The sequence below is a fragment of the Pinus tabuliformis genome, chromosome 5_2, assembly GCF_031772625.1.
Source record: "Pinus tabuliformis cultivar Carrire ecotype Pingquan chromosome 5_2, CPIR1, whole genome shotgun sequence".
NCBI lineage: Eukaryota > Viridiplantae > Streptophyta > Pinopsida > Pinales > Pinaceae > Pinus > Pinus tabuliformis.
In genome coordinates, this window is record NC_142306.1 from 387,682,447 (window position 1) to 387,695,567 (window position 13,121).

The window sequence follows — 13,121 nt, forward strand, 5'->3', positions numbered from 1 at the left end:
ATGGTTAGCTGGTATCAGTCGAGCATAAGATCCTACGCAACAAAACCCTTTTCTTGTCTTCCATGGAAGGTTCCACTACAGTGCCTTTACTCCTAAGATTGTAACTTTTTGGAGGCTTTTGGGGAATCTCCCAGACAAAGGTTTCTTGTGTAGTGCACACTCTCCTCGTCGGATGACCTCAAAATTTAACACAGTGAACGGGGAGTCGTCACCAAGGGGAGGATCATCTTATCTCGACTCGTCAGTTTCCTCTTTTGCTTCCTCGATGGCCTGGTCTTCTAAGAATTGGGTGACAACGGTGGTCATATTATGGAGCCATTGTGGGTAGGTTTTTACGGAGTGTGAGGCCTGGTGGAATGTGTAAAAGTTATCTTTGCCTAACTCTTCCACGTTGAAGGTTGAGCTGGGATTTTGCGAGACTTTAGGGGGAAGATCATTGGTCTTCTGGAAAAAGGGATTAGCGGGCTTGGACCCTCCCAAAGCATCACTAGTTCTTCACTTTAGCTCAGATACTTCGTTAGTTAGCTATTTTAGAGATTTGGTCAGTCCCTCAAAATCAAAGGAGTCTTTATCCTTGTCTACCGTTTTACTTGAGGAGGCCTAGTTTTTCTTACCAGAGGACTTTTCGTCATCTCTCGACTCATGTTCCAAGGCGCCAATCAAAACAATATCATTTTCAACCTCGAGCACCGCGGAAAAATTATCAACCAGAGTGAGCTTTGCTTCACACTTAATGAATACGACAATGTCCCGCAACAGGGCCCTTGTGTAATAATCAATTGTGATGGAATCATCGAGGGCTACATCCATGGGGAATTTGTTCAAAATAGTGGTGACACGTTTATTAAAATATTTTACCTTCTCATTCTTATGGAATTTCAGCATGCTGAGCTCTGTGAGGATCATAGAAGGTGTCTTATCTTCTGAAAATTTGTCCAGAAAGGATTTCCAAAACTCGTCCCATGTTCGGATGGAGGTGACAATTAGCACCCAATACCAGGTGGCCTCCTTTATTTTCAAGGGTATTCGGTAATAAGCGACATGATACATCGTTGAACTGAACCTTCATCATTTTCAAAGCCAAGTAGAAATTGCTAATGTGGTCATCGGCTAAGGTCCCTTTCTCCAGGTCGAACTTTGGGAGATGCTTCTCAGATTGTCGATGCATATCATGAAGTATGCCTCTAAGGTTTAAAAGGGATTGAGCCATCCAGGCTAGTAGCAGGGGACAGTGGTTTTCTCTAGGGTTGAAAAGGAGGTGGTGATCATTGCCTTCTAATTCACTATCTGTGCTTAACCCCCCACTGGTGTGAGGGGGGTGCCTTCCTTCTCTTCTTAGCACTCTGAGGTGTCCTAGGTCTCTAGTGTTTCTCACGTTCAGGGTGTTTCTTAGGTTACTTAGGAGACACTAATTGTTGTAGAAGTTTATGCGGTCCCTAAGGTAGTCCCTCGCTCCTTGTCCCAAGATCACATGTGTGCCCCCGGTGACTAGAAGGACAACAATCCTCTCAAGTAATTTATATGTGTATCTCCAAAATAGTCCTCAACAAAAAGCCCTTACAAATGAGGCATGAGGTTACATTTATAGGATAAGAGTGACCCTTGGTCTACTCCAAACTCTTGGGCTTTCTTATGACCTTTCACCTACCATATGACTTTTGGCATTCAATGTGACCTTTCACGTTCACAGGGAATTTTGTGCTACCGTAGTACGTAATGTTATACAAAAATAAAAATGACTACCATCCTAATTAACTAATCTACAGATGGAAAGTTCCAGAATGTTGAGCTCAAGCTTTTCTATCAGGTAAGTGTGCCATATGTTGTATTCCGCTGCGATGGGAGAGATATGTGGCTAGCCTTCATCATGTCGGTGTAAGCATTCCAATGCGTCCAGGAGAAGGGTATTTTGTTTGTCATGTACATCATTATTCAAGGTACCCAACTTGGTGTAGACCCTCACTGGTTCTACTATGTAACGCTTGATATTTTCTCTTGAGATCAACATATCTCTCGTGCGAGCGGCTTGTCTATATGTCTCTATGAATCCCTACACCTCATTGTTGATCTCCTCCTAATTTTTTACCTATCCAATCTCTCCTATGGAGGGGGTCCCATGTAGTTGGATCACTGATTCCAAACTGTTGAACAATTGTCTGTAGGAGGCCAACACCCTCTCCGCATCTTTGGCCAATTTTTCTTTGGACTGAACTTGGATACGAAGTTGGACCCTGGTATTTTACATAGCGATCCAATATTTCCTGGGGACTACTGTTAGGGCTTCAGGGTATTTTTCAGACCACTCGTGTATTTTATCTAATGTGGTCATGGCCTCTTTGAGCATGGAAACCCTTTCTTTTGAGTGAGTTTGAATGGTCACTATGGGTGCTATAGTGTGTTGCATTTTTGTCATTTCTTCATACACTACTGCCATAGTCTCCCTTAGGATCTATGTTTCTGATGCAACTACTGCTTGGAATTTAGCTAAGCTTGTGTGTAATAAGCAGAGTGTCACATTTTCCTCCTCCATCCTTCTCTACCCTTGTTCCACAATGGTGGCCCTTTGCTCAGATGTGTATAGCCTGTTCTGCAACTTTGCAATTTGGTTACTCATTTGAGCTACATTGTGTTCTGTGGCAGCCACGAATGTTGTTCCGACAAAGTTGAACATTTGAGGATTTGTCGTGATATTTGGCACAATATCCATTGTCGTAGTTACTGATAATGGGTCAGCTAGGTTCCTGCTGCAAGATGTCTTCCTCTCCTATTTAATTTTGAGGTTTACTTCATCAAATGTGATTTTAGTTAGATCTAGAACCTCTTCGTCTTGCTCTTCTGAGATGCCTAGCTCTCGGAGGGGAAAGTGTCCACTAGTGAGGGGAGTAATGGGAGGTAGATCCAAAGGAGGACGCTCACTTTATCTTGATCCTGAGTCGACTGCTTTGCTTGTCTCTCCTTGTTCCTTTACCTTAGTTTCATTTTCCCTATCTATCCTAAGCTCTTCCTCCTGTTTCCCCTTTTCCCCTTCTGCTAGTGCACGTTGCCTTTCTAGCTCCTCCTCCATGTTCTTTAGTTCTTGTTCTAATCTTTATTGTTCCTCTTGGTTTTTCTTTGCAGCTTCTTTTTCTTGTCTTTTCTTTTTAGCTTCTTCTTGCCTTTTCCTCTCTATCTCATCTTGTAACCTTTTTTCTTCCTCCTACTACCTTTTCTCATCTTCTTGCCTTTTCTTCTCTATCTCATCCTGCACTTTCCTTTCTTCTTCTTGCTGCCTTTTCTCTTCTGCTTGTTTTCTCCTTTTCTCGTTCTAGCTTTGGTCACCGAATTCCTGTGATTGTTGTCTCTCTAGTTCTCTTTTCCTCTTTAGCTCTTGCTTCTTTCTTTCCAATTTGGCATTCTTTGTATGAGCGTAACTTCTTCTTCCTCGTTTCCGCTTAGGGGGTCTTCAACTGCTTTTCCTTTTTTCTTCCTTGATTCCTCGGCTCCCTTTGGTGTTCTTTCTCCAAGGCTTACATCCTCCTAGAAATCATCAAGGAGCTCATCTTTTATGGCCTATTTCTCACTAGGGCTGATTTCCCTTGTGGAGTTATACCAATTCCTAATCTCATCCTCGAGATCCTTCCTGGTGTGGGTGCAATTGAATTTTTTCTTCTTGCAATGGGCAGCTACGACTTTCTCGAAGTCATACGTTCGGTAATTCAAGGTCATAAAATGGCTCCCTTCCAGTTATTTGGCTTATGCTTCTACCTGTTTGAATCTTTATACTATGTATGCCCCAATAGTGAGAGGGAAATGCGGTCAAGGTTTCTTCTTGCCTTTGTTCAAAACCTTCAAGAAACCCTATGTCATTTGGTAACAGACCTCTCGTAGAAGTGTGCTATCTGTGACGAACTTGGGCAAAGCATGAGTAGCTTTATGACTATCAAACACCCAGACGATCATTCCTTCATCAATGGGGAACCAATGAGCTACTTTAACCACGGTCCTCATGGCTCTCTGTGACATGCAAGGTGGTTCTTCCCTGAACAGCAGTTGGTATAATGGGATGATAAATGTTTCAGAAATTACATCCAACATGCTCCTATAAGCTGTGTGCCAGAAGACTTTGTAGTGCCAGTGGACAAGTTGGGCTACCAATGTGTCCCAGTTACAGCTCCAGTGCTCGAAGTGGCAACTCAAATAGACAGCATCAAGGAGGTATGAAGACATATAAAATTTTGGAGGTTGCTCGAGGGGTGGGCTTTAGGAAGTGGCTATGTTTGTCCTCAAGGATGATGAGAGGATGCTCGCCCAGTTAAAAATAGTTCCTTGAGTGGCGACAGCATAAATGAGTGGAACCCATGTGCCGAAAAAAAATCACAAATGGCCTTTCCATATAGCTGACACATCATTGCAATGATTAACTGATATTCTTTACGTAGCCCCTCTATCTTGTAAGCCTGGATTATCTTGACCTGGAATTTTGCAGGTTTTTGCCAGCAATCCCTCAAGATGTCTTTCGTTGGGATGGTGAACCTGGTGAGCCACTTGATGTTAAAAATCAGTTTCTTCTCAGGAAATTTTTAGTAGGTTTTGATGTTTGTTGAAGCGATGGTGGCTATGGGTGCTCCATCATGACCCCTGATCATCCAGTCATCTATGCTTGTACATTGCAAGATCCACTCGATGGTTTTAATGCAAGGTAATACTGGTGGATGAGCCGTTACTTTATGTAATTTTGACCTCTTGACGTTGATATATACTTGGAAGTCCTCCTTGGATATCCTTCTTAGCAAATTCCTCATAGATTGCATACCAGGAGAGCCTGGTGGTTTTATTTATGTTGCAAGCCATGTCTGTAAAGATAGGTGGCTATTCTTCTAGATTGGCCTCCCATGCCCCACTCCCTAAGGTGCCTTGAGCTAATTTAGTAGTCGGGTGACCCATCTCGTCTTAAAAAGAAGAAATGGATATGCACTCAATCTCGATGTCACCTAGCATGTCAAAAAGGCAATCCCATGATGAGAGAGATGGCATTTCAATCAATTGCAATCGTAAAATAAAAGGAGACTTAGCTGGTGAAAGGAAGGTGGTGGGGAAGGCAAGTCACACAGTCGCAGATGTTAAGAATGTGACTGAGGTCAAAAGGTTGAGGAGCGAATGCAAGGTCGTGATGCACAAAATTTGGTCATAGATCAGATAGCGGGTGGTGGTCACAGGTCGCAAATGGTCGTAGGTCGTGAAGATGAGGAAACGTGAAGTCGCAAGGGGAAGGGTATCGCGGCCATAGGGTGCGTGATTACGGCTCAGAAAGGCTTAGGGAAGGCCCTAAATGGCTTTGAGAGACCAGGGTCACTCTTAGAGTGATGGAGTTTAGGCTTCCTGATAAAATGAGGGGATCAGATGCAAGGCGAAACTAAAAAATTTGGAGTGCAGGCACGAGGAAAAGGTTAGGGAAACCTATGAAGCATGAAAAGGAGAGGAATGCTAAGTAAAAGGCTAAACCCTAGGGAGAGGGATAAACCAGAGGTTACGAGGGGAAAACACTAACACTTGGAAGGAAATAATGGTTGCAAGAGGGAGGATCATTACTTAACGGAGTCGAACGCGTGCACGAATTCGGATCGGAGGGGTTTCTAGTGCAACCAACAAAGCCTTGACAAATGCGACTGGGTGCCCTCCTATTTATAAAATAATCACATGTGTGGAGGCCGCAAGGGTCGGGAGTGTGACTATTGTGACCTTGTGACTCAAAGGTCACAAAGTCGCATGAGTCACGAGGTCGCATAGGAGGACATGAGTAGGCGGTGCGACCTTGTGAGTTTTAGAGTCACATAGTCGCACAATTGACTAACGGTAATTAAGGCGACTTTGCGACTTTACGACTCAGAAGGTCACGAGGCCGCAAGATAGCTGAGAGGTTGGAGGTGCGACTACGCGACCTTGCGACCCATGAGTCGCTGTGGTTGCAATGGTTGCCATGGTCACAATTATTAGTGATAGTCGCGTTATGACTATGCGACCAACCTACCAAGGCAGGAACTAGCGACTTGGCTTAACTTAGTCAAAAACATGGATTTCTCTTCAGGTTTACTGACATTGATGAAACTTCGGGTAGGACCTAGCAGGGTCGAAGCTTAGACCTGATGTAGGGGCTCCAAAAAATTTAATGGTTACCCAGATTTTTGGGGGTGTTGTTGCCATAGCTACAACAGACCAATATGGATGATACCCGCATTTGTAAGGTGTAGCTTAAGCTCATCAGGTAGCCTGTGTGGGTTACCACATCCGATCCTGGAGTCGACACCTATTCTCACTGATGTGCCAAATTGGATTCTCCATGTGAGTCCCTCGCATATAATGAGCAGTGAATTAAGAACAACTTTCTAGATGATTGATATCCTTGATTTATTCAACTGCAGCTGTCGAAGCCAGTCCATCAGGTTTAGGGGGACTATGTATTTTGAAGAGGCCACCTTATTCCACAGGTTGTTTGAGGTGATTAGTTTCCATCCAAGCTTTACTACCAGTGCGGAGGAGAAATCATTCAGCCCCTCCCCATTTCTTTGGGAGAGCAAGCGCCTCCCATTTGTCCCATGCATATATACTCCTTGGCTAATTACCTTTCCATAGGAACCTGCAGCAAAGATTTTGTATTCTGGAGAGTATACCTTTGGGTATCCATGCCAGAGACATCCAATACATCGGGGTGGCTTCTAGAATAACTTTGATAAGATCTAGTCTGCCTGCTCTGGATAGGTACTTGTGGTACAAAATGTTGAGTCTCTTTTCCATCTTAGATATTCACCAAGTCCAATTTGTTATCTTACAGCTATGGGGCTTTAGCCTATATCCCATATACCTTATGCCATCTTCCATGTGGAGTAGAGTAAAAGGAAATTTGTGCAGAGCATACTATATCTCATGGGAAGAGCATCCAGTGGCTATTATGGTGGACTTGGTGTTGTTTATGACCATTCCTAAGGCGACATGAAATAAAGAGAAGTTGTTCTACAATTTAGTCAAGTCCCCAATGCCTCCATTGAGAAAAATCAGTACATCGTCCACAAAGAGTAAGTGTGTCAGGGTGCATCTGTCAGTAATTATGATTCCTCTAAGCCTTCCCTTTCTATGTTCCTCTTTTATGAGTCTGTTTAGCCCTTCCATGATGAGTAAAAATAATAATGAGGACAAAGGGCAGCCCTTCCTGAGTCCTCTTTTAGAGTGAAAGAAGGGTGATGCCACCCCAATTACAAGGTCACTAAAATATACATTATTTATACAACACATAATCCATTTTATAAATTCGTATGGGAAGCCTAAGTGAGTTAGGAGCATTCTAATGTAGAGCCAGCTTACTCTGTCAAATGATTTTGAAAGATCTACCTTTATAATCATACCTTTTTTCTTCTTCATCTGGATCAAGTGCAATACTTATTGTGCAGTCCCAACAACCTCATGGATCTGTCGATCTTGTAGGAAAGAAAATTGCTCAGATGAAATGTGGGCGGACAGAATTGGCTGGAGGCGATTGGCTATAATTTTGGTGATGATTTTGTATATGCAATTACAGAAGGATATGGGCAGAAGTCATCATAGGAGGCAGGGTTGTCTGATTTGGGGATGAGGGTGATGAAGGTGGTATTGAAGGCCTCATACATCTTCCCATTCATCAGCAGTCTTCTACAACTTTTAGAAGTATTCTCCAAGTGTATCGAAGAAATCCATGTAGAATTCCACGGACCAACCATCCGGTCCTGGGCTCTTGTCGTGCTTGAACCATTTTAACATGGCCTCTAGTTCCCCCATTGTGACCTCCCTGTTGAATTCCAAGGTAGCTTCCTGAGCTAAAAACCTAGGGAAAAGTTGTGCTATGTGAATGACTTCAGCCAGTGTAGCATTTGGGGGTGCCCTATAGATCTACTTGAAATGGGATGTGGTCATGCCTGCTAATTGCGGGAAGGTGTTCATAGTGTTGCCCTGCTCATTTTTTAGTTTCCAGATGGTGTTGATGGCTTTGCACCCATTCGCAAATTTGTGATAGAATTTTGTATTATCATCTCCTTCTAGGAGCCAGATAGCTCTGCTTCTCAGTCTCTAGGTTTCTTCTCAGTCCTTTAATATTTTGCTTCTCTTGGATAAGAGGGATGTAATCTTATCCTTATGCTCTTGAGAGGTGTATATCCCTCCTTGATCATCTTCGAATGCAACTATCTCTTCTTCAGTTTCCCTAAGTATTTGGTCATCCTGTTCTCTCTTATTATGTGCCCAGATTTTGGATAGTCTCTTTTGTTCCCTCATGTTGTGTGCAAAACCTTCGACAATGTTCCCTCTAGCAACAGGGGGGTGAGATTTCCAATATTCAGTTACCATTCGAGAATAGGTTGTATCCCTTAGCCAGGAGGAGTTGAATTTGTAGGGGGCTTTTGCTTTATTCAGTCCTCCTCTTATTTCAAGGTAAATTGGTAGATGGTCTGATATGCCCCCAGATCCAACCCATTGATGGTATATAAATCCCATACTTAGCAATCGCTCCTTTATGAGGAAGCAATCAAGCCTTCTGGCAAAGCTATCCTCTCCAGTCTTGTTATTCCTCCAGGTAGGTTGAATTTTGGTTGATGGGATATCAATAAGACTGTGATTCTCCAGGATGTTCTCGAAGAATGCAGATAGGGGGTAAATCTGGGCATGATGGCTCTAGGATTCCACGAATCCAATAGAAAAATTTAGGTCCCCCCCAAGGATTATATTGTCCTGTTGTAGGAGATTAGTGTTCAGCAAATGATTCTAGTATTTAGCCTGGTTTTGGCAAGATCCATACACATTGATGATCCTAATATCTGTGTCGAGATATGATGAGTATATGTCCGCCCCTATGTGTCCAATGCCACCCCAAATGTTACATGTTTTTATGGTGCGGGAATTAATACATGAGGTTATACCTCTCGACCGTCCATTAACATCAAGGGATTGAAAATACCATCCAGGGAGCCAGGATTAGAGCAGGAGGGTGATAGAATTAGCTAGACCCGAAGTTTCTTGTAGGAAAAGGACATCAACTGGTTTAGTGTTAAGCAGTCTACAAAGAGCTAGGTTTTTCCCAGGGCTAGCTAACCCTCAACAATTGAAAGAAATAAGCTTCATGGGGGGGAGCATCCAGGGTGTTTAATTCTCTAAGTACTCGATCGATAGTGTTGTCTTCCAGATGTTATCTCCTCCCCAACCTGCAATTTTTCTTTAGACAAGGAGGAAGGTCGACCTCGAGGTGGATTCGGGGGAATGGGGGGGTGTCCAATCCAATGCCCATGGAATCAGGGGCCTGTGAACATACCCAGGATCGAAGAGGGTATCTGGAGGATAGGGTTCCTTATTCAGAGTCAGAGGATTTTGCGGGGGAAACCTTCGGAAAGGATAGCAGGGTGCAAGAGAATATGGGGGGAGGGGGGTGAAGAGAGCATGACAGGGTAATGGGAGGTTGAGTAATGAAAGCATAGGCCTGATAATTAACTGAAGTAAATGCCAAGCAAACAGATGGAGAAGAGAGATGTACAGAGGAGGGGGTAGAGTCGAACATACTCGTGGAGAGCGCAGTCTGTAGTCACCCTTTCCCTAGTCAGAGGAGGTGAGGGAGGCCGATATGGTGCTTTTCCATGCTTCTTCGTGGCCTCTTTGACTGGTGCCTCCACTGCTGCAACAGAGACAATGTGAGTCACTACATCTTCAGATGAGGGTGGATTCTCTGGAGCTTGAGGGTTCTTTGTAGGTATGGTCTTTCCTTTTTCCCCACCTCAAGCCTTGCCATTTAGAGGGCATTCCTTATATAGGTGACCCACATTGTGGCACCTTCTACATCGAAATAGAACCCCCTCGTAATAAAGTATCTGCAATCGGGAGAAATTCCTCCATTGTAGGGTGATGTGCTCCTGTAAACCCTCCCTGGTATCTAGGTGAAACAAAATCCTCGTGTATTCCATCATATCAATGGAGAGGTATGATTTATCATGCTCCAGATAGGAGCCCAGAGAGTTTCCAATGTGCCGAAAGATGTCTTCAGACCAAAATTGAAGGTGTAAACCTATTAGATGGACCCATACTAGCCCAATGCCTAGTTGTTCTCTCTCTAGGTCGAAAAGAGTGTTCCATCGGCGCAGGAGGACGGGGCCTGTTTAATGTGACATAACGAGGACAAGGCCCAATTCATATGCTCAGCTCTAGCAAAATGCAACACGAACCATCCTCTTACAAAGGTTTAGACGAAGGGTAATTCGGCCAAGTGTTGTCCCCATACCTCCGACATCCATAGCTTCAATCGAGCCTCGGTGTAGCTCCTAACTCGAACCCTTCCAACCAAGACTTGGTCAGCTGTGTCCATTATGTCTCCCCATTGAATATCCTCGCCAAGGTGAATGATGACCTCTTCTACCCTGGATTTAACACACTTGTGTTTCTTGCTCGGTCTATGACCTACGTCGGTGTTGTCCTATTGGCATTTGCTTGAAGGAGGGTTTGGTTGAGGGTGTTCAAGGTTCAGGTGCAGTCTGGTGGGGAAGGCGTCCGAGAGTGGAGGGATTCATATGAAGCTACCAGAGAGGGGAGCAGATAGAAAAGTCGCAAGGGGAGTCCCCTGAACTATAATCGAGGGTTCTTCGGGGAGAGGGTGGGGGGGATATGAGAACCGGCAAACGGGGGGGAGGAGGACAGTCCGAGGAAACGGCAGCTAGGTTAGGGTTAATGAAACTAGACACAAAATGTAGTAAAGATGGCGATGGGGGTGGGGTGGAGAGTGCCATCTAGCAGGGGGAGGGCTCAGGTAAGGTCACAATTAAGCAAGACGGCCCCAAGATCGAGGGCAAGGTCGCGATGGTGTCCGACAAATCGCTGCAGAAAGGGAGCAGGCTTTCCGTGGTCACATGGGGAGTCGTCTAGATGGAGGCACCCTCTAACGGGTCTTCCGAATAGTCTACCATGTCCATATCCTTAACTGCTCCTGAAAATTTCTCGCCAATTGCCTCTGTAATTTGTGAATAACTGTCACAATGTAACTAAGGGTTGGATGGGGGAAGCAGTAAAAAACACTTACGGAGTCACGGGAGGTGAAAATATGAAACCACGAATGGGGTAAGTGGTGAAGGTTGAAATGGCATCAGGTACGGCAGCAGGGATAGTCGATTTAAGATGATAGCAAAGGGTAAGGTGCTTCAGAAGTGACTGCAGAGAAGCCCTAGCCCTTGTTGAGCAGGTTTCGGAGCTCCATCTGGAAAGATTTCTTCAAGAGGGAAACATGTTATGCTCATTCGTATGAGATATGTTGTTTGAATGAGTGCAATCTCATTCGTGAAAAGGGTGTTCGATGCATATGTCATTTATATACAATATTCTTTTGCAAAATGATTGAAATACTAGTTGAGATGGCTCTCCTCAAATGATTATTATAATTGTTATAACTATTATCTTATTTATAATATAATGTAAATAATATTTTATATTATTATTATTATTATTATTATTATTATATATATATATATATATATAATCTATATCTATTGATGTTTATGGGTGTATATTAATTACATTTAATAATCTGATTTTACATATAATTGATATAGACTTATCAATATATATCAATCATATTTATTGATGTGATTATGCTAATACTTGTTTATAATAAACTATCTTATAACACATTTTCTATATCTTAAATTTAAAACTTATCTAAAATTAAAAAAATAGATAAATAACCTCACTATTAATTTCAAATAACAAAATCTCTATAAAATAAAATAACTAACCTAACTTGAAATCTACTTCGTCACAAACTACAGCTCTCTTTACTTTATTAATATTACTTTAATAACTAAGATGGTCTTCAACTTCCCATAAAATTATCTTTATAATATCATAAAGAAACAACAAGAAAAAGATCCTATTCTTTCCTTTTTAGGAATAGTAACCAAAAAGAAGCCCAACTTCTGTAAAAAAGAGATAGTAATTAAGAAAAAATTGATTTCCCTCATTCTAAGTATTATATTTAGATTATTTTTAATTATTATATTTATACGTTTTTGGAATTTTTTATTTACACTAATCACTATTAAAATTTATGGTACATCTTCAAGAAGAAAACAACCATATATGTTGTTGTGAAATAAAAATACTTATTTCTTTATAGGTTGATGTGAAATAAAAATACTTATTTCAAAGAATTTATTTAATAGTGGTTAAAGCAATTTTTACTATGCCAATAATCTCAAGTCTATGTAGTTTGACCATGGAATGTGAGTGTAAGATGACGACCGCATTAAAAAGTATTACATATATAAATATAAAGTGTAGTATAATTATTAGTCCCTGCCTGGGACTCTTAGCAATCCATCATGCGTTGACTGCTTATTAATCTCTTGTTTGACCAAAAAATATTGTTATACATCACAATTTTAACCAAAGTTTTCATATTAAAAAATAATATAAAATTTATTATGTAATTGCTGATTGGCCAACAAAGTTGAGGGTCTTATTGCGGGCTTCGCAGGTTTCAAGACGGGTAAAAGTAAGATATCCTAAGTTTTTGGTACCTCTTCTGCGTGTCCTTGCGGCAAAATTTTCTGATATCCAAAGTTTTCAGGTGCAAAAGATATTCAACTTTTCTGCTATCCAAGGTTTTCTCGTGCAAAAGATTTTTATATTATAAATAAAAGTTTTATTTTCTAGCAGCTACTTTGAATTGATATATTTCATTTTTTTACGTCATATTTTAGTAAGTTTTTAACAATTATCTCTAATAATTCCTTTAGTCAAAATATTACTATTTTTCCATAGTTCGATTAGAGCCCTGAAAGGGTAGCATCATTGTGTAATCTCTTGTATTATGTTTTTTGGGCATAACTTTGAAGTAACCACATCAAAAATATGAAATGTTATAAACCATAGAAAATTTAATATTTTTTCCTTTTTCCTAATATCTTTTTTACCAACAATTTAGAATATATCACACATACATATAAATGATAGACATTCAAAGTTAATTTTGTAGATAAGAAATATTATTTTTCTTATTTTCCTTTCTGGTAATATAATGAAATAATGCAAAAACCAAATATTTTTTCATTTTTCCTAATATCTTTTTAACAACAATTTAGAATATATCA